This window comes from Rhinatrema bivittatum, chromosome 8 (genome assembly GCF_901001135.1).
Source record: "Rhinatrema bivittatum chromosome 8, aRhiBiv1.1, whole genome shotgun sequence".
Taxonomy (NCBI): domain Eukaryota; kingdom Metazoa; phylum Chordata; class Amphibia; order Gymnophiona; family Rhinatrematidae; genus Rhinatrema; species Rhinatrema bivittatum.
Window position 1 is genome coordinate 47,670,772 of NC_042622.1, and position 18,449 is coordinate 47,689,220.

Genomic DNA, 18,449 nt, shown 5'->3' on the forward strand with positions numbered 1-18,449 from the left:
TCACTTAGAGAATAGCCACTGCCATTAGCAATGGTTACATGGAATAGACTTAGTTTTTGGGTACTTGCCAAGTTCTTATGGCCTGGATTGGCCACTGTTGGAAACAGGATGCTGGGCTTGATGGATCCTTGGTCTGACCCAGTATGGCATTTTCTTATGTTTCTTATTCAGGAGGAGGAGACTGGAGAGAGAGCGGTCCACGCTCATCCCACCTAGGACGGTGGTTTCACACCCGACTTAGTTATTTCAGAACTCCAACAATCAGGCTTGGAAATAACCCAGGCATCAGTTTATCCAGATGCCTAGAATTTGACAACTGGTGGCAGACTGGGCCTGGGCAAAAAAAAAAAAGCACCTCCCCGGGTGGATCCAGGGCCAGGAGGGAAGAGGAGTCAGAGCAGAAATCTGGCCCAGTCAGAGAAGTCTCTATTAGGGATCAGGCCCAAAGGCAGGAGGAAGACGCCGTTGCTGGGTTTGGGTCTAGGATCCCCTGCTGGGCTACAGAAGAAGAGGGAGAAAAAAAAATAAGGTTTAAAAAAAAGCCATAAAGAAAACCTCTCTCCTGGCTCCTAAGAATTTTGGCTGGTGCCTTAAGTTTTCTAAAACTCTTTCCACCCCTGCTAATGATGGATGAAGCGTGTGTGTGAACAGAGCTTTGCAGTCAACCTCAGAATTAAGTTTTAACACAAACAGAAACTATTGCACATTGAATTCCGGAGTAGTTCCACAGTATGAGCAAAACAAGGAGTGAAACCAGATTAATTCATCCAGAACTGAAAGCTGCAGTCACTGGGTTTGTGTGTGAAAACAATATAAATTCTTCTAAACAGCAGCATCATCTCCAGAAGCAGGGCGATCCTGAAATCTGCAGGGAGAATTGCTCCGGCAACTGGTAACGGAATCCACGCCTGAGGGAACCGTACCGGACCTGGAGCTTACCGCCGGAAAAAGTGGCTCTGATGTCAGTGCGTGATGTCTGGGATCCAGCAATTGCCACATTCAGGAAAATGAACGTTGTTAAGATGGGGTGAGTACCTCGAGGAGGCACTAGTGGGATGGAGTAAGCTAGGGGAAGCAGAGCAGTGAGCAAAACTAAAAGCAGATATTATAAGGGCAACAAACATTTTTGCTATGAAAGTAAACAAAAGATAAGGGGTAAAGAGGTCACTGGTTTTCTAAAAAAATGGAAACTGGTTAGTGTAAAACTACAAGATAACAGTAAAAAAGCAACAATATCTGGAAAAGCTACAAAAAGTTGGAAAAGAAGTCAGGAGAGGGAAAAAAAAAAAAGCTAATGCAGTAAAACTGGGCAAGTCTTTTTTTTTTTTAGGTATATGTTACAGGCCTATATAGTAAAATTTGCGGGAGAGCGGGCCTGTGCGAGCGATTCACTAAAACAAATTATTCAAATTAGGGCCCGTGGTAAAAAGAGGCGTTAGGGACACTAGCACGTCCCCTAGTGCCTCTTTTTTGACAGGAGCGGCAGCTGTCAGCGGGTTTGACAGCGGACGCTCAATTTTGCCGGCATCGGTTCTCAAACCCGCTGACAGCCACAGGTTCGGAAACCGGACACCGGCAAAATTGAGCGTCCAGTTTTCAACCCGCGAGCCGATTTTAAATTTTTCTTTTTTACTTTTAATTAATTTTTAACTTTTGAAACCTCCGACTTAATATCGCCAGGATATTAAGTCAGAGGGTGCATAGAAAAGCAGTAAAAACTGCTTTTCTGTGCACTTTCCCGGTGCCGGCAGAAATTAGCGCCTACCTTTGGGTAGGCGCTAATTTCTGAAAGTAAAATGTGCGGCTTGGCTGCACATTTTACTTACTGAATCGCACGGGAATAACTAATAGCGCCCGCAACATGCATTTGCATGTTGCGGGCGCTATTAGTTTCGGGAGAGGGGGTTGGGCGCGCATTTTCAACGCACTATTACCCCTTACTGAATAAGGGGTAAAGCTAGCGCGTCGAAAACGTGCGTCCAACACCGCCGCCCGAAACCCGCATCCAAATGCGGGTTAACAGTGCGCTCCAAGATGCAGATGTTTCCCATCATAAGGCCTGGTACCTCCCGAGTGCTCTCCCCCTCCCCCAGGCCGATAGGCACTTCTCAGCTCTCTCTTAGGACGTGAATCCCCTTCCTCATGCTTGAGATAACCTCCCCCTGGGGTCAATCCTTCTCACTGCACCACCTGTATCAGCCTGTTAGTTACAAGCAACGTGCCAAAGTGCCAAAGACTCCGAGATGAAGGGGAGAAATTTGTAGGAGCTGTTAAGGAAAGCTGAATTGCTTAACAAATATTTCTGTTCAGTGTTCACTGAGGAAGGGCTTGGAATAGGAGCTCAGCAAATGAGAATAGAAGCCAGAACGACCTCGATTTACAGAGGACCGTGTTAGTGAGGAGTTAAGCAGAGCTAAAAGCAGATAAAGCAATGAGACCAGATGGAAGACTACTCCTGGGGGAATTCAATGCAAAAAAAAAAAATAAATTTTTTAAATGCTGCAAAATTCTGCAGATTTTATTTGTTGAGGTACCACAATATAATCACTGGTTTTCAGTAATAATTTAGAATGCAATACAGAAAAGTTATTACTCTAAGATGCAGATGTTTCCCCATCATAAGGCCTGGTACCTCGAGAGTGCTCTCCCCCTCCCCCAGGCTGATCGGCACTTCTCAGCTCTCTCTTAGGACGTGAACCCCTTCCTCATGCTTGAGATATCCTCCCCCTGGGGTCAATCCTTCTCACTGCACCACCAGACTCAAACTCCCCATCCCATCCCAACTCCTCAGAAAGACCCTAATCTACCTCCTCCTGCCCGCTGCCCCAAGCTCGGACCCCTCTTCTCCCCAGTTCTCTCTTCCATCCCCCAAGCAAGACCCCCATTGCCTTCCCCCTGTTCTCTCCCCTCACCCCTAGCTTTCTGTCTGTATGCCCCACCTTAGCAAGACCCCCAAGCTTGACACCTGGGAGTGGGGCAGACAGAAATATCCCCCTTCCAGTTCTTTCCCCTCACTTTCTCAGTCTTTTCCGCCCCCCCCCCCCCCCCCCCCCATGTTAGCGAGACTCCTAAGCTTTCTCAATGTCTGCCACCCCCTCTTTATAAAAAGATCCCCAGTTCTCTCACACCTTCCCCCAAGCTCGCTGTCTGCCTCTCTCATTCAAGCTGTAGCAGCGTTTCCCCCCCCCCCCCCCTCCACCCCCTAGGGCTACGCAGGCCCAAGGCTGATGCTGCAAGCTCATCTCTTCCAGCCTGCATGGCTCAATGAAGACCCCCACCCCTCGTTTCCCTTTTTCAGGTCTGCATAGGCTGGCCCGCCACTGCCCCTCTCTGACTTCCCGCAGATGCCGACGCTATGCCTTCTGGCCCCCCACAGGCCTCCACTGCAGTCACCGCTGCTTCGTGTCCTCGCCACCTAATTCTGCGGGGCAGATGCAGAATTCCCCCAGGAGAGTCCCCCGGCCCAGCAAATCGGGTCTACTAATCTTCCCGGGCTTTGCTGGGCGAGCGAGTCTCCTCTCCCATTTCTCCAGCCAGAGTCTGCATGGTGGTGAAATGTGTTTCACTCCTGCTGGCCGAACGTCACCCGCAGAACCCAAACGTTCGGAAAGACCTGGAAATTCCAAATTACAAAAAAAAAAAAAAAAAAAAAAAAAACCCACTTAAAGAGCTAAGCATTTGTCCCCCACTGACACACAATATATATATATATTTTTAAACCCTTTAGTGCTTAGGCCCCTAAATAATAAAACTCAGAAACTTGAGATGAGCGCGCCTTGAGCGGAGGCCACAGATCTGGCCCGCAAGCACCCTGGCTATACGAACAGCAAGAGCTTCGGCCAGGGCAGCTCACCAGATGCCGAGAAGCTTTTTCCCAGCCAGTCCCCTGCGGCTCTTCACAAAAGCCAAATGCACAATAAAGCATTTAAAGCCACCAACCACAGCCTAAATCAATGCACAGGATTAAAAGGCTGCATTAACTAAGAGCTTAAAACGAAGGAAGCTGTGGAGCAGGGAAGGAGCTGGACACAGCTGGAAGCATGGACGACCCATCCTCCTCACCGTCTGCACGTTTCTGGCCCTGCGGAGGTGGAGGTTTAACCACATGTATGCATGCTAAATGCAGAACTGGGACTGCGCAGGCAGGCAGCCTGGTTCTTTTCCTTGCTGCGCACAACTTTTTTAAAATAAATAAATGAAAATGTATTTATTTTTAAAAAGTTATTTCTATTCCGTTTATCACAAAATGTACTGAACAGATTACAATATAAAACATTTAAAAAAAAAAATACAAAATACATAAAGCAATTAAATATAACACTGACACCCAATAGTGGAACAAAAATACATAAAATACATTAAAACTACTAAGGAAAAAAAAAAACTGTTACTGAGAAAACGCCTGAGTGATCAGTGAAATCAGATCGGCATCAAACCTAGTGACTCCCATCCCTCTGCATGGGGTAGAAAGTCAAGAAAAAGTCAGATGAGAGCAGATAACGAGCAATTGGCCCAATCATTCCAGTACTCATGCCCAAGGATATATCCCAGTCGCCAGTGGAAGAAGCTTGATCGCATGTTGGATTCAAGCATATGAACTAGTTATGAAATCTATGGGGCTGTTCAGAGCAAAATGAGCAGGGCCCCCCAGCTGAACTGCCTCCAAGTTGAAGGAGCCACATCATTTAAGCCATAATTTACCATAGATCTCACAATCAAATAAGACACCCGTAGCTATAGTGAAGAGTGGCCTAGTGGTCAGAACAGCGGGGGATGAGCGCCAGGGAAGCCAGGGTTCCAATCCCGCTTCTCCCGTGGCCACTTCTTGTGACCTTGGATAAAAGTCACCTCACTATCCCCTGCCCTCGGATGCCATCCTCTCTGGGGCAGAGTCCTTACCTACTGCACCCACTTTGAGCATGGGTTTGGAAAGGTAACCAATCAAATCCACCTGAAAGAAATCCATCAGGCTGTGAGGAACCAGCGTTTACCCCAAGTTCTGACTGCAGTCATGCACCAGTCACAATCAGCCACCTTCATCAATGGGAACGGAGTGGAGGATTCAGTCACAGTTTCCTTGGACTCAGCCTGGCTCCTGGTGAACACACATTCATAATCACAAAACTGTCATGCAGACGGAAATCTCTACTCTCTGCTCCAGTCTAGAAGCAGCCGAGGCAGGTCAGGACTGGCATGTGTCAAACTTCCTTCTGCAAACCCTGACCACAACTTGCCGGTTTCTAACTAGGGAGATCGCCCTCATAAGCATCAGAATTTCCCAATTTTGAAATATGTCTTTAGTAAGTCAACAGTTCATCAACCTACATTCGGTTTCACTGTGTCAGTTTCTAGCTGAGGTCCAGTCTGACACTAGCACCAAACAACGGCTTTGTGAGCCTAACTCACAGATAAAAGGTGCAACACTTGCTGCCACATTCCTCCACATTAACTCACCGACCATCACTCCCCTCAAACTCTCACTCACTACCTCCACTCCACGCGCTCTTCTCCCCTGCCCCAGGGCAACAAGCTCCCTCCAAAAAAAAAAAAATTAAAAAATAAAAAAAAGTCCTCCTCACAGATGTCATGAGGAGACAAAGCACTTCTGCCTGTGACACAGTCCTCGGCCGCAGCAAGCGACTGAGGCCCAGGGCACATCAAGGTGCAAGCAAGAGAGTCTCTAGGAGCTGTGGCGAGCACCCAGTCTGAAGCGTATGGATGAGCAGATAATTTGGAAGGTAATCTTTCCGGCGATGCGCATGGTGCTCTATGCTAGATTCCCCATTCTCTTTGTGGGCTTCTGGCATCTTTTCATGTTTAAAACTCTGTGTTTGCAGTTTACACTTCAGAGCCTTCCAAGTCTGCAAGCTCAGGTTGTCCTTATGAAGGGTGCACAGGCTTTTTAGACCAAAAACATATGCGACTGCCGGTGAATTTCAGGAGCACCTGCTAAGAGCAGAGTTTCACAATTGGACATCTCCCCAGCATGAGACCAGCTCAGCTCAGCTGTAAGGAGCATCACTTCCCCCTTTTTTTTTTTTGTATTAGACATGGAACAGAAAGCGTTTACATTTCACACACGTTCTATGAGCCCAAGTTTCCTTTATCTTTCATTGGCTCACCATAAAAATTACCCAAAGACGATGCTACATAGGAGATTTGAAGACCGCACAGCCTCCTTCATCAGAAACCTCCAGGGCAGATCTAGCTTTCAGAACCCTGTGCTACAAGTTTATCTGCTGAAACTCAATCAGGCTCCTCAAATACAGTATTTCCTTCAAATCATTCCAACCTGATCAGCTAAGTGAACTAAGTGCACCCTACACCATTCCTTACAGTGATCCCGGCTGTACTTTCATTTCTTACTCCCCTGTCATGACTTTTACTGAGAACCTCCTTCCTCAAAGCCGGAACCGATGCTCCATTCTTTAGGAGGATCTCTGTGAGAAGAGGAAGATAAGACGCTGTGGTCTCCATGACAGCCAATGCATGCCTCAAACCTCTTTCAGGAAAAGAAAAAACCTACATCTGGGGCCCAGAACGGGTGGCCATGCAGGAGAACAGGGGGGTCACAATTCTCAGCTGGAGGTGGAGCGGCTGGATCCAGGGCTCCTGAGTTGTGAACGAAGCCGCGGTGCCTGCCTGCCTGCACCCTCCCTCCAAATCCCACTGTTTCTGCAAATCACTGGACTAAAGTTAAAGTTGGGAGGAGGTTAAAGAAGAGGGGGGGGAAAAAAATCCCCAGATAGCCGATATAAACACTCAGATCCCAACCCAGTTCTGACTGAGCTGGAAATATAAAGGAGCAGGAGGAAGTTATCAGATAAAAAAAGGAAAAGCTAGATACAGGAGAGACAGAAGTGGCACTCTCCTCACTTCACTGGGCCTTCCTGGGCCTCCACAGTCGGCACCAGGCCACCAAACTTCATATATATTCGATTTGCTGTTTCTCATTTAAAACAAAAAAGTTTCTTTATCAGCAGCAATTTGTGCATAGGAAAAGAGAGACCCCCGTGAAACAAAGATGCGGCAGATTCTGTTCCACCACCACTCCAGTTCCCAAGGTGCTCCCTCATTTACACAGAGAAATCCCCACGAGGGGGCCGGACTGCGCGCTGGTCCCAGCCTCAGCTCCCGTTCCTACTCCTGGGGTTAGCTGGGCACCCTGCAAAGGCAGCGCTCACAGCCCTTGTGGTGGTGGGGAGGGGGAGGGGAATGGGGTGCACTCCTCACAAGAGTGAAACCCCCTGCCAGCCAGATATATATATATATTTTTTTTTTTTTTTTTTTTTTTGCAAAGCGCGGTCAGCCCTCGCTTTTCGCACTCCGGCTTGCCCAAACATTAGGAAGCAAATTTAAAAAAAACTTCGGTCTCCAGGAAACCCCCGGCTCTCCAGTACAGTTCTGAAAGTGCTTGGGGGAAAAAATTGAAGCATTAGCAGGAAATGCTATAGGCAGCCTACAGCTGGCTCTTAGCCAGAAGCAAAACTGATACAAACTAAAAAAAAAAAAAAAAAAGGCATAGCGAAAGCAGGCATTCATTCTCCCAACGCCACGTGAGGTTTTGTTTTATTATATTTAAGAGATGTACGGGTTGAGCCGCCATACTGCTGCCACTTTATAAGCTTTGTAATTCACTTTCAGTTGTGGAACAGACAAGGAAATTACACAGGAAGGCCCTCCTAAAGCAAAATTCAGGGAATAATTCCCCCTTCTGCCTCATCACCATGCAGTGTCCGTTTCAGCGAGATCATCTTTGCTCATTTGCAGTTCCTTGCTGGCACGAAACTCTCAGGTCTGCGGTACCAAGCTCCTTGCTTTGCGAGCGTGCACGTCCTCATTAGCCGCAGAGGGAACTGCACGATAAGATCCTGCATACCCGGGGTGCAGGAGCTTTCTCTCTTTCTCGAAATGGAGTGGAACCACCTTGATTTCGAAACACTGCTCTGTGTCACTTGTTACAGGTCCCAACGTGCCCCGACCCGTACGTCATGGTCGTGACGAGGAGCGCAGGATCTCGCTCGCGCTCTCTCTTCAGCCCGGGGCTGCTCCTTGCACAGGATATGGCAGTGGCAAAGGACGCATCTGCAGCAGCCCTCAGAGTGCTCTTTTCAGCCGTCAGGAACCCCCCCGACTCACGTAGCACTGTGCACGCAGACAAATCTTCTGCCTTCCCCCACAGCCCCCCCTTTGATGGCACCATGCGGCAGCGCATCAGCGAGCTAACAGAGGTCACAAGATCAGAGCAGCAGAAGTGGGGTTTCCTCAGGCCAGGCCATCAAGGCCATAAATGTCCAGCACAGAACAAGGAGCATGGCTGCCATAGGGCATCTACAGCACAGTCCCCAGAGGACCAGTGACATGAGAGCGCCCGGGGCACTGCTTCTCCTATTCCCATCCTAACAAAAAAAATATATATATATTAGAGATGTGAATCAGAACCAGAATCAGTTCGGATTTCAGTTCCGATTCACATCTCTAATATATATCCCCCAGTGACCCCAGTCAGCGCTTGGACCTCCGAAAAAGACACAATATCAGGGGCATGCAGGGATTTGGAAGATAAACAGTGTCAGTCTGGGTTGTCATCGACTGATATTATTTTGCTGTATTACCACTTTGCACTTGGAAACGTGGTACATAAAAATTCAATTCAATTCCTTTGAAGTGAACCTTCCAGACCGCAGGCCCCGGCGGTCCAGCATCTCATAGCCCTCCACAAGTATGAAAAGAAGTGCATGGACCTTTCAGAGAAGGGAACAAAAACCCTGAAATAAGGAACCACATCAAGCTTCTCCAACTTCTGCTGCCTGTGAGGCGAGAGGCAGGGAAGTACAGAGTGAGGCTGCACAATTGTCCTGTGTTGTGAAACTGCACAGACGATGACAGTCCACTCGCAAGCAGCCATCAACGCCTGAGACAGTGAATTTCCCAGGCAAAGGGCAGGAAAGCCTACGCCCAAGGCACACGTGCAAGTGAGGGGATCTAGATACGCATGACCAATGGGGACTGGTTCTGTGGGTCCATGGCAGTGCCATGCAGGGAGGGGGTCCCCTGATTCCATTGCAGGATTATGCCCTTCGCACCCCAGGTCGGATGGGGCTAAGGATGATGCAGAGGCAGAGTTTCACAGCCCAAGTGGGGAGGGAGCCAGGGTCATCAACAAGGGCGACACCTAGTGGCCAGATGTGCAGGCCTTGATTATGAGGATCTGGAAGCAGCCTGGTGCATGGCTCCCAGCCTCAGGGGCACTGCTATAATGACCAGACAAGAAAGAGTGGGGAGGGGTTCTATGTAAATAGGGGAAACACTCCTGGCACAAGAATCTCAGCATCAGTTACAAATGAGCTGAAAGAAAAAAAAAAAAAGGAGTGACCAAGGCTGGTGTAGGAAGAGGTAGCCAAAGGGAGGTAAGCAAGGAGGGGACACCAAGAGTGCCTGACTAAGAGTGGGAGGAGATAACGAGGGGAAATACAGAGAGGAAGGAGGTAAACTGAGCTGGGAGAGAAGTGGTGGCTATCAGTCTATCTCAGATGGAGTTGGAAAGGTACAGCTGTACACTTCAGTGCCAGGACAAGTCCAGGACCACAGCAAACGAGAAATGCATAGGATTTTTACCCTGGATCCCCTCTAGCACCAACAAATGAGGAATTTTGATAAAGACACAAAATGGAGGGGTGGCGGAGTGGAGCCCTTTAGTACTAACTGATTTTTAAAATAACCTGGGAGTCCCGCATCACCCCCAACGTAGAGAGGAATGGAGACAGCACTGCCAGAAATGCGTCGCTGGGCACTGCGGTGTCACTAAGCCTGGTCCCAGCAGCCATGCAGGCAGAGTCCACGGGGGCATGGCTGCTGCCTATCTAGTCCTCAAACATCCTGCCCCCATAATACCACTAAACAGCTGGAGCTTAAAAAGCCTCTTCCAGCAGCACCCAAACTCTCTCACCTTTTCACAGCTGATGTTCTGAGCGGGCCTCAGATTTTAAGCAGGTCTTAAAAACCATAACCTATCCAGTAAATGGGCGGAGACGGCAGCAGAGGAAACCTCAAGCTTCCAGCACCTACTGAGGCGTCCTTCCTCAGGTATTGGGGGGGAAGCCAAGCAATCCCAAACATCCAGCAGCCAGATAAAAGCAGCTCTACCCCCAACTTCTTCGGCAGTTCTCGCTTAACTCATGTTATTTGTTTTATTTTATTTTTCTGCACGCTCTCCACTCCCTTGGGTGTCAGGAAGTTTTAGCCGCGGATGATCAGCCTTTCAGGAAAAGGAAGCTCTCTTGCACCTTGTACACTGGGTTGAGAGACAGTTTGGTTGCTGCCACAAACATATGTCCTGCCAACATGCGACTCTCTCTCTCTCGGGCGATTCAGTATACTATTAACGGACAATATAAAATAAGGGGCAAACAGGAATAAATAAAAGCTTCTCTCATTCACTACAGCATCCCTGAGGTCTCGGGCCACGGTCGGTCAGTACTGTGGCCTCTACCCATCACTTGCCCGCTTCCAGCCTCTACGGATGCTCTGCCCCCACAAGCCAGAACAAACAAATAAATAAATAAACAAGGTGGTGACTTATAATGCTGCAAGCTGGGCGGGATCATAGCCGTTGGCTCCTTTCAAAAGAAGTGCTGGGATGAGGCGACAATTAAGCTTTACAGTGTTATTTATTTTACAGAGCAGTACCAGGACAGGCTTTGAAATGCTAGGGAAAGAGGAAAAAAAATATGGGGGAAGAGGACAGGGAAGACTTTCAAACTTAGGTCAGGTCATGAAATGCCTCTAAAATGATCTTCCTAGAGGACCTGCTGCTGTTAAAAAGCTAGAGAGCATGTTGGTGTTGGAAGCCACCCAGAACAAACGCCATCACTTTGAGAAAGCAGCAAGCCGAGGCCTGCCTCCTCCTGCCCTGGAATGTTTTATAGTAAGCACAACCTCAGCAAAGCGCATTTCCCTGTGGGATATTACCCGATTCCCAACACCCCTTCCGAGCAGGAAGTGATGTCACCGCATGACAATCTCCCAGCCAGATGATGTCTTACATCCACAGACACATTCAGAGGAAGCCTTGCAGCTGGAGATAACCTTTCAAGCCTGATGATGCTTCCCGAACACAGTAAGGGAGAGCGCAATCGCGTTTATAAAAATACTATACACAAAAAAACACAAGGGAGTAAACCAGAACCCCCAACTAAAATGAGCTTCCCAAGGTCACCTATCTGCTAGTGCCTCAGTTTGCCAATAGCAATTGAATGACAACAACAGCGTAGTTTTTCAACTGCCCATCACATGCTGGTGTGCTGTCCCTGCGCTGAAAGGCTCCCATTGCTGGGATGATATATAAAAGTGCAAATGCTGATCATCATCACTGAAATCCATTTGTGAGTAACTTTAACAGTGAGTTACTAGAACGGTCATCCCCTAAGGTTCCAGTTTACCCTTTGGAAAAGCAGGTTTCACCCTCTTATTCTGTCAAAAATATGAAGAAAAAAAAAATTACACACACACACACCATCAGAGGGGACAGATGTATATTTAAAATGAACGTTAACAACTCCCCAAGCAATACCAATGGATCTGTTTACCTTCTGCCACTAGGGCATTGCTAAGAATAAAACTTTTAATTTTAACAACAAAAATCTTGCCCCAGTCCCTTTTTCTTTTACAGGAAAAAGTGGACAAAGATCATGCTTGGCAGCTTTTATCTTTTCAACACAAAAGAAAACACAGTTATAAAATTAATAAGCTACTGATCATGCAATGCAAAATGGCATGGATGAATCAAGAAATCCAATAACAGATAACATCAGCTCAGATGCACTCAGGCCGATGCAATAGCAGGCGCTCAGGCTAGTGCACAGGTTAACCAATGGTTGGATGCACGTCTATAACCCCTTATGCAATAAAGGGATTAGCACATCCAAAGCGGGCATCCAAACCAGTGAGGAGCTAATAGCACTCATCACATGTAAAAGCCATGTTGGTGAGGCTATTAGCTAGTCCCCCCTTATGTAAAAAATAAACGTGCGCCCGACACGAACATTTTTACTCTCAAAATGTAATGCCAGCTCCGGAGCTGGTATTAAGTCTTGAGGAGCCCCAAACGTTAACAGAAAAGGAGAAAATACTGTTTCCCTGTAGATCCTTCGACCTAATATCATGGCTATATTAAGTCAAAAGAACTGAAAAAGGGAGTAACATTAAAAAAAAAAAAAAAGTTTTTTTAAATGTAGTGGGTGGTCAGGAAAACAGACAGACACTCAATTAACGAGCACCCGTTCTCCTAACCCGTGCACAGCCACTTCTTCTGGGCACCCGATGCAGAGGAGGCGCTAGGGATGCACAATTTCCCCAGTGCCTCCTTTTTACCGCAGCGGCTTGTTTGTCTCCTGCATCGCGTGCCCAGGAGAGGAGGATGGGCGCGCGTTAGAAAAGCAGGTGCTCATCCATGAGCGCCCGTATTTCACGTGCTGATACCGCATCAGCCTGTTTGTGCCTACTATCGATGGGCCAAACTGAGAAGAAACATGACGATGAGTTGGGATTTATGTGACCTCACGCTTTCTTACAATCAACCCTCTCTGTGCTAAAAATAAATATGTTTGGCCACTGAACCTCCAGATAAAACGAGTACCTAAGGCTTGGCTCTTGAGATTCATTCAGTGCCTGCTAAGAAGCAGGAGCTGCAGTAAGAGAGAGAAGGATGCAGAGAGGGAAGTAGTACAAGATCCCACCTAGGCCCCAAGTCATTGTGAAGGTGGAGTGGTCTTGATCACAGCCACGTACTGGGTGTTTGTGCAGGGAACTAGGTCATATTCCTCTGCTCCTCCCCACTCCAACACCCACAATCATCAGCAAATCAGGGAACTGTGTACCAGAAGCTGGTACAAACGTTACCCCACGAGGTCTGGGGCAAGCATACTCGTGTATTCTGCCTGTATCAGAAACACTCGCATTACCAGCGGCCAAGATGATGGCCCCTATTTTGTTTCTGTTTTGCCATTTTGTACGCACTAAGGCCTGGATTCTCTACGGTCACAGACCGTAGAGAATCCGGCGGAACGGGGAGCGAAGCGGGGGATGATCCTGCAATAGCCGGCAGCAATAAGGAATCTTACCTTTCGCCAAAGGCGATGTGTCCACAATGTCGGCCCCTGGTGCCGCCCCCGAATCCTCCTCTTCCAGGGCTGACCCCGCCCCGAGCTAGCTATCGCACGTGAAAAGGGACTTTTCTTATGCAATAGCATTAGAGAATGACCCCCCTAAATGATTTTAGTGTGTGCCAAATGAATATTAGTGCACTCTAAAAATCAAAAACAAGAAAAAGAAATGATATTTTTCCCCCACCCACCCTCCTAATGGCTCCTAACTATTAAAGAAATCAGTATTTTGTATTCCCCCCAAGATATCCTGATAAATGTGCACGGAGGACTATGCTGCTTGCCCTTGCGATATGTGGGTTTCAGTGCTATGCATTCGAACTTTAACAAACCTAAGAAATGACTTTTAATGTTTCGTAAAAAGACAATTATGGCCACTACAAAATTAATTACTTCCCCAATGTTTAAACGCGAATGACAAGGAGTATGACTGGAGGTGACAGCGTATAACGGAAGGAACATATCGGAGGTGGCTGAGAACTCAGGACTTTACAACGTAGAGAATAACAAATGACCGTTCCTGAAAGTTTGATAATATCCTAAATGATCCCTGTGCTGAAAGGTTTGTCAGGATATGAAAAGTGGCATTTTTTGATCAACTTCCAAAGGTGGATGTGTGTAGACTTTGCCGTCCTGGATTTGATGATTCTTTGGAAGTGGGGGTGATGTGAGGTTGTTATGTGTATTGATTGTGTGAGAGTTAGTTGTATGGTTTTTAACTGTGATTTTAAATGAGTATGATGTGGCTGCTTGTTATATTATATTGCTAAGGCAAAGTACCTGAGGCAATGGAGGGTAAAGTGACTTGCCCAAGGTCACAAGGAGTGACAGCAGGACTCAAACCCTGGTCTCCTGGTTCATAGTCCACTGCTCTAACCACTAGGCTATTCCTCCTCCTTACCTATGAAAAAGCAACACTGCAAATATTACATAAGGCCCTAAAACACCAATATACTTCCTATTAGGAAAACAGAACATGCCAGGTTGCTATAGATCCCTACACAAAATACATAATAGCAGTATATATACAGACCCTGACCAATGCAGAATAAAGAGACCCTCTTGAGGATCACTGATGTAGGGGTAATATTCCCTCCGCGTCTGTGCAAGTCACACAGAATGCAAACAGTGGTCCCCAGTTCTAATTCTGTAGGACACAGCTTCCCAGGCCAGTCGAGTTATCAGCATATTGGCAAGGAATATGCGTGAGAAATCTGCATACAGTGGGTTTCCAATATAGGTAAATTCACTTTGGATATGCTGAAATCCTGAGGGGCTGCAGGACTTGCTCTTTCACAATCCTTAAGCACAGGACTATAAACAGCAGCAGCAAATAGTCTGCTCAATTTCCTTTTCTATTGCAACAAACCACATCAAACCTACCTGATCTCCTGTTTTACCCTCACAAGTAAGGAGCCTCTGTCCTTATCTCACATCTTCTTTAATCTGTTCCTAATTTTGGCTTCTGTTTCATGCATCCACTGCCCTTTCCCAGAAGAAATATTTCCTACGTGTACAATTGCTGTAATTCAGTTGTGCTGCCACCTCAGGAAAGGGAGAAGCAGACTCTTCAAGGCTCCCTCAAATTTAGCACCTACATTCTCCTGAAGTTTCCAGGGCTTTCACCACGTGACCATATCTAGGTGAGTCCGCAGCAAAAAAGTCAGAGGACCCGGCTTTAGCAAAATCAGTGACAAATCTCCAGCAGCGCTCTGAAAGCACTTGCAGGGTTTAACATGGGACGCTCAGTACACACAGCAGGGCGATGTAAAGAGACTCCTTCACTGGTAAGACGTTAGGTAAAAGGCAAATCAAAAAGCCAAACTAAAACCAAAACTCACATAGTTCCGCACATGGGCACCGGCAACTAAAGATTTGTGGTCAGCGGCATCTCGGGATTACCCCAATACATTAAAGGCCGGATTTTAAAACAGCCGCGCGCGTAAAAAAAATCAGCATTTATGTGAGTGGCCAGGCCCATTTTCAAAAGGGCCCACTACAATCCTAAGTACCGATATGCGCACAAGTGCTGGGACCTGAAAAAGGGGCGGGCCAGGAGGCGTGGTTGGATGGAGGCCAGCTGCAACAACGGGTGCCGGGAGCTGGCCAGCACCCCCCCCCCACCCTCCCAAACTACTTCTGCTCCAGGGGAGCAGTAAGTAGTAAAATTTAAAAAACGTGCTGGGAAGGGTTTAGGGGGTGGGGAGGAGAGGGGAAGAGGGAGGGAGTTTAGGTAGGGAAGTCCCTCCCAGTCCGCTCCTTAATTAGAGCGCAATGGGAGGGAACTGGGGAGGCCGCGTGGTTAGCAAAAATTCACGCCCCCCCCCCCCCCGCACGCGCTGTCCGCACGTGCAGATTTTAAAATGTGGCATGCATGTGCACATGGCCATCCAATTTTCGAACATGCGCGCGCATGTTATAAAATCGGTGCAGCCATGTGCATGCGCCAGGAACCACGCGCACATCGACACGCGCGCTCCTTTTAAAATCTACCCCTAAGTTAAGCATAACCCCTCTTCTAGATGTCAACGGATGTCTCTGTGTGGTGGTTCAGTTAATAATAGTGCAGGGGTAGTCACAGCCAGGTCAGGTTTTCAGCACAGTCAAAGTGAATATGCATGATATATATTTGTATACAATGGAGGCAGTGCATGCAAAACGACCTCCTGCATATTCATTAGGGATAACCTGAAAACCTGACTTATTTGTGACACTCCAGGACCGGAGTTACTTACCCCAGCTATAGTGCTTTTGTCTAAAGCACAGAACAATTAATTTAATACATGCAAAAGCAAATGCAAAACATGTCAATGTCTAGAACTAAAGATTGTACTGTTACTTCCCACTTTGTATGCTTTTCCTCATTGAAAACTGTCTGTTCAGGACAACTTAACACTGGAAGAACAATGAAGAGACTTTCAAGAGGACGTACAGATTTACTGCCAGAGTTCCTAAAGCTGACGTCATCTCATCTATCCATGTGCCTGTTTCTTGGGCTAAAGAATAACGCAGTACATTGAGGCTCCCCAGATTCATAGGGGCACAAGTATCAAATGCTAGCTTTGGTTTTTCTCCGTTATGGAAGAACAAATAAATTGCTCCACATTTATAAACGAAAATATTCCAGTTATCTTCAAATGGGAAAACCACTAATGCAGAATGGCAACAAACTGTTGATGTGTTTGGTCTATAGTTTCCAAGAGTGCCTTAGAATTTAGAAATGCTCAGGTAAGGATTAAGGGGGTCCTGTATCTGTGCTGACTGCCACTGAGAACGCACTAGCTTGAGCAAGAAGCCACCAGCATATAATCAGAAAACCTGCCAAATTCATGGCATCTTCGCTTAGTGAAAGGTATGTGGGAGGATGGTGGGGGAGGTACCCACAGTACCAGATAGAACAGAGCAGAGAAGGCAAAACATATCCATCAGTTTCTGCCCATATTTTACACAGACTTTTAAACACAGGGATCATCAAATCGAGTCTTTACATAAGAACCTAAGAAGTGCCACGTTACGGCAGACCAAGGTCTAGCGAGCTCGGCATCCTGCCTCTGACAGTGGCCAATCCAGATCACAAGTACCAGGCATGTCCCAAAACATAGATCCGATTCTCGTTACTCATCCCTGGGAGAGCGGTTTTCCCAAGTCTACCTGGCTAAAAGCGTGTTATGGACTTTTCCTCCAGGAACTTGTTCAAATGTTTTTTAAACCCTGCTATGCTAGCCACCTTGATCTTGTCTTCTGGCAACAGATTCCACAGCCTGATTTCTATTGTTTCTTTTAAATCTACCGATTGTTAGTTTCATGGAGTGTCCCCTTGTTTTAATATTAGTTAAAAGGGAAAATAAGTATCCCCTAGTCCACCCCACTCACGCTTTTATAAATCTCTATCATATTCCCCCTCTCAGTCCTCTCTTCTCCAAGCTGAAGAGCCCTAAGCTGTTTAACCTTCCTTCCTCTCATTTTGTTGCCCTTCTGCTCACTTTTTCTAGTTCTGCATCTTTCTTGGGAATAGTGAGGACAAAAGCTTATTTCTCTGGTGAATCACCTGACAAGATTTCATGTAGTAATTTTTACGGGTCATTTAAATATTCTTGGGGTCTGTCCATGCCATCTGTAGGTGCTTCCTCACCAGTAAACACAGGCAGATAATTTTGTTGTTTTTTCCAGAGAAGACCACAGGGTCTCCAATGACATTTTATTTTTTAGGTCATTGAAGGATTTAAGGAAAGAGGGTGCCCTTAAAACGAGGAGATTCCCATAAAGGTAAAAGGCGATTGGTATGCCTACATGCAAAACCTCACCTGGATTTGTTAGGTTAGCTGGGGGAGGGAGAGGAGAAGGTGGCAAAGGTATCTAGGTCAAAAATAACAAAGTCACCAGTTCTGTCTCAACTTGCCTAAAGCTAGCTTCACCTCGAGAACTACCCACAGCTCTTGTGGAAGATGCAGAGCAAACTTTTATTTACACAGAGCTGTTGGAACAAGATAAGAAAAGGAATCTTTTATTTAACGTGTGCACGCTACACACCCAGAGCTGCAACCTGACAAAATCACTTTTAGGTTTCTACAAGTCTCCTTATTGTTTCATAACACGTCCTTAATCTCCACTGAGCTATCACAGCCCTGATCTAAGATGTTCGCGTTCATAAAAAGGGGGCCCCTGGGCGCAGAGATTCGTGCACATTCCGCCAGGGAACTCCTTGTCAGCACCGAGACCACAGCAGGACAAAGCCCAAGGCTGAGAGCACATCATCTCCGATCGCTAGTCCAGGAACAACGAAGGAAAGCAGGGAGCACTGAACCAGTGTCGCAGAGGTGCGTATCTTTGGGGCGGATTAAAAACAGTTTCCTTCCTTCCTTCCTCGGGTGGCAAGTCGGTTTATGGCTATTCTGGGTGATTGTTGGTGTGGGGATTCCTGACGTATGGGTGAAGAGTCCTTATAGTTTAGGACGGACAATAAAATCTCTTGGGGATGGGATGGTGACATCTCCCCTCCCCCCCGGCTCTTTCCCGCAGACCTGCTCGGGCTAGAACATTACATTTCTCGCCCCTAAAATAAAAAAAAAACCAAAAACTTTTCCAATTTAAAATACAAAAACACGAGGGCAGGAAAAGCCCACCCGGCCTGTCTAGTCCGCCCAGCCACAATCCCGAGCAGTCCCCTCTGCTCTGCCCAAGCTTTCCTGAAGCAGATAGCGACCCTGGCACTCCCATCCGGGATCTGTTTTCAGACTCAAAAGGGATGGATTAGTTGGCACCTCCTGGGCGTCCGGTGTGCCGGTG

At 47.1% G+C, this 18,449-nt stretch overlaps 1 protein-coding gene across 2 annotated transcripts in view; it reads right to left on the reverse strand.

Annotated features, from left to right (window-relative positions):
- Positions 1-18,449, reverse strand: part of SRC (SRC proto-oncogene, non-receptor tyrosine kinase) — a 122,601-nt gene that overhangs the window by 103,316 nt on the left and 836 nt on the right. The gene's annotated exons all lie outside the window — the stretch shown is intronic.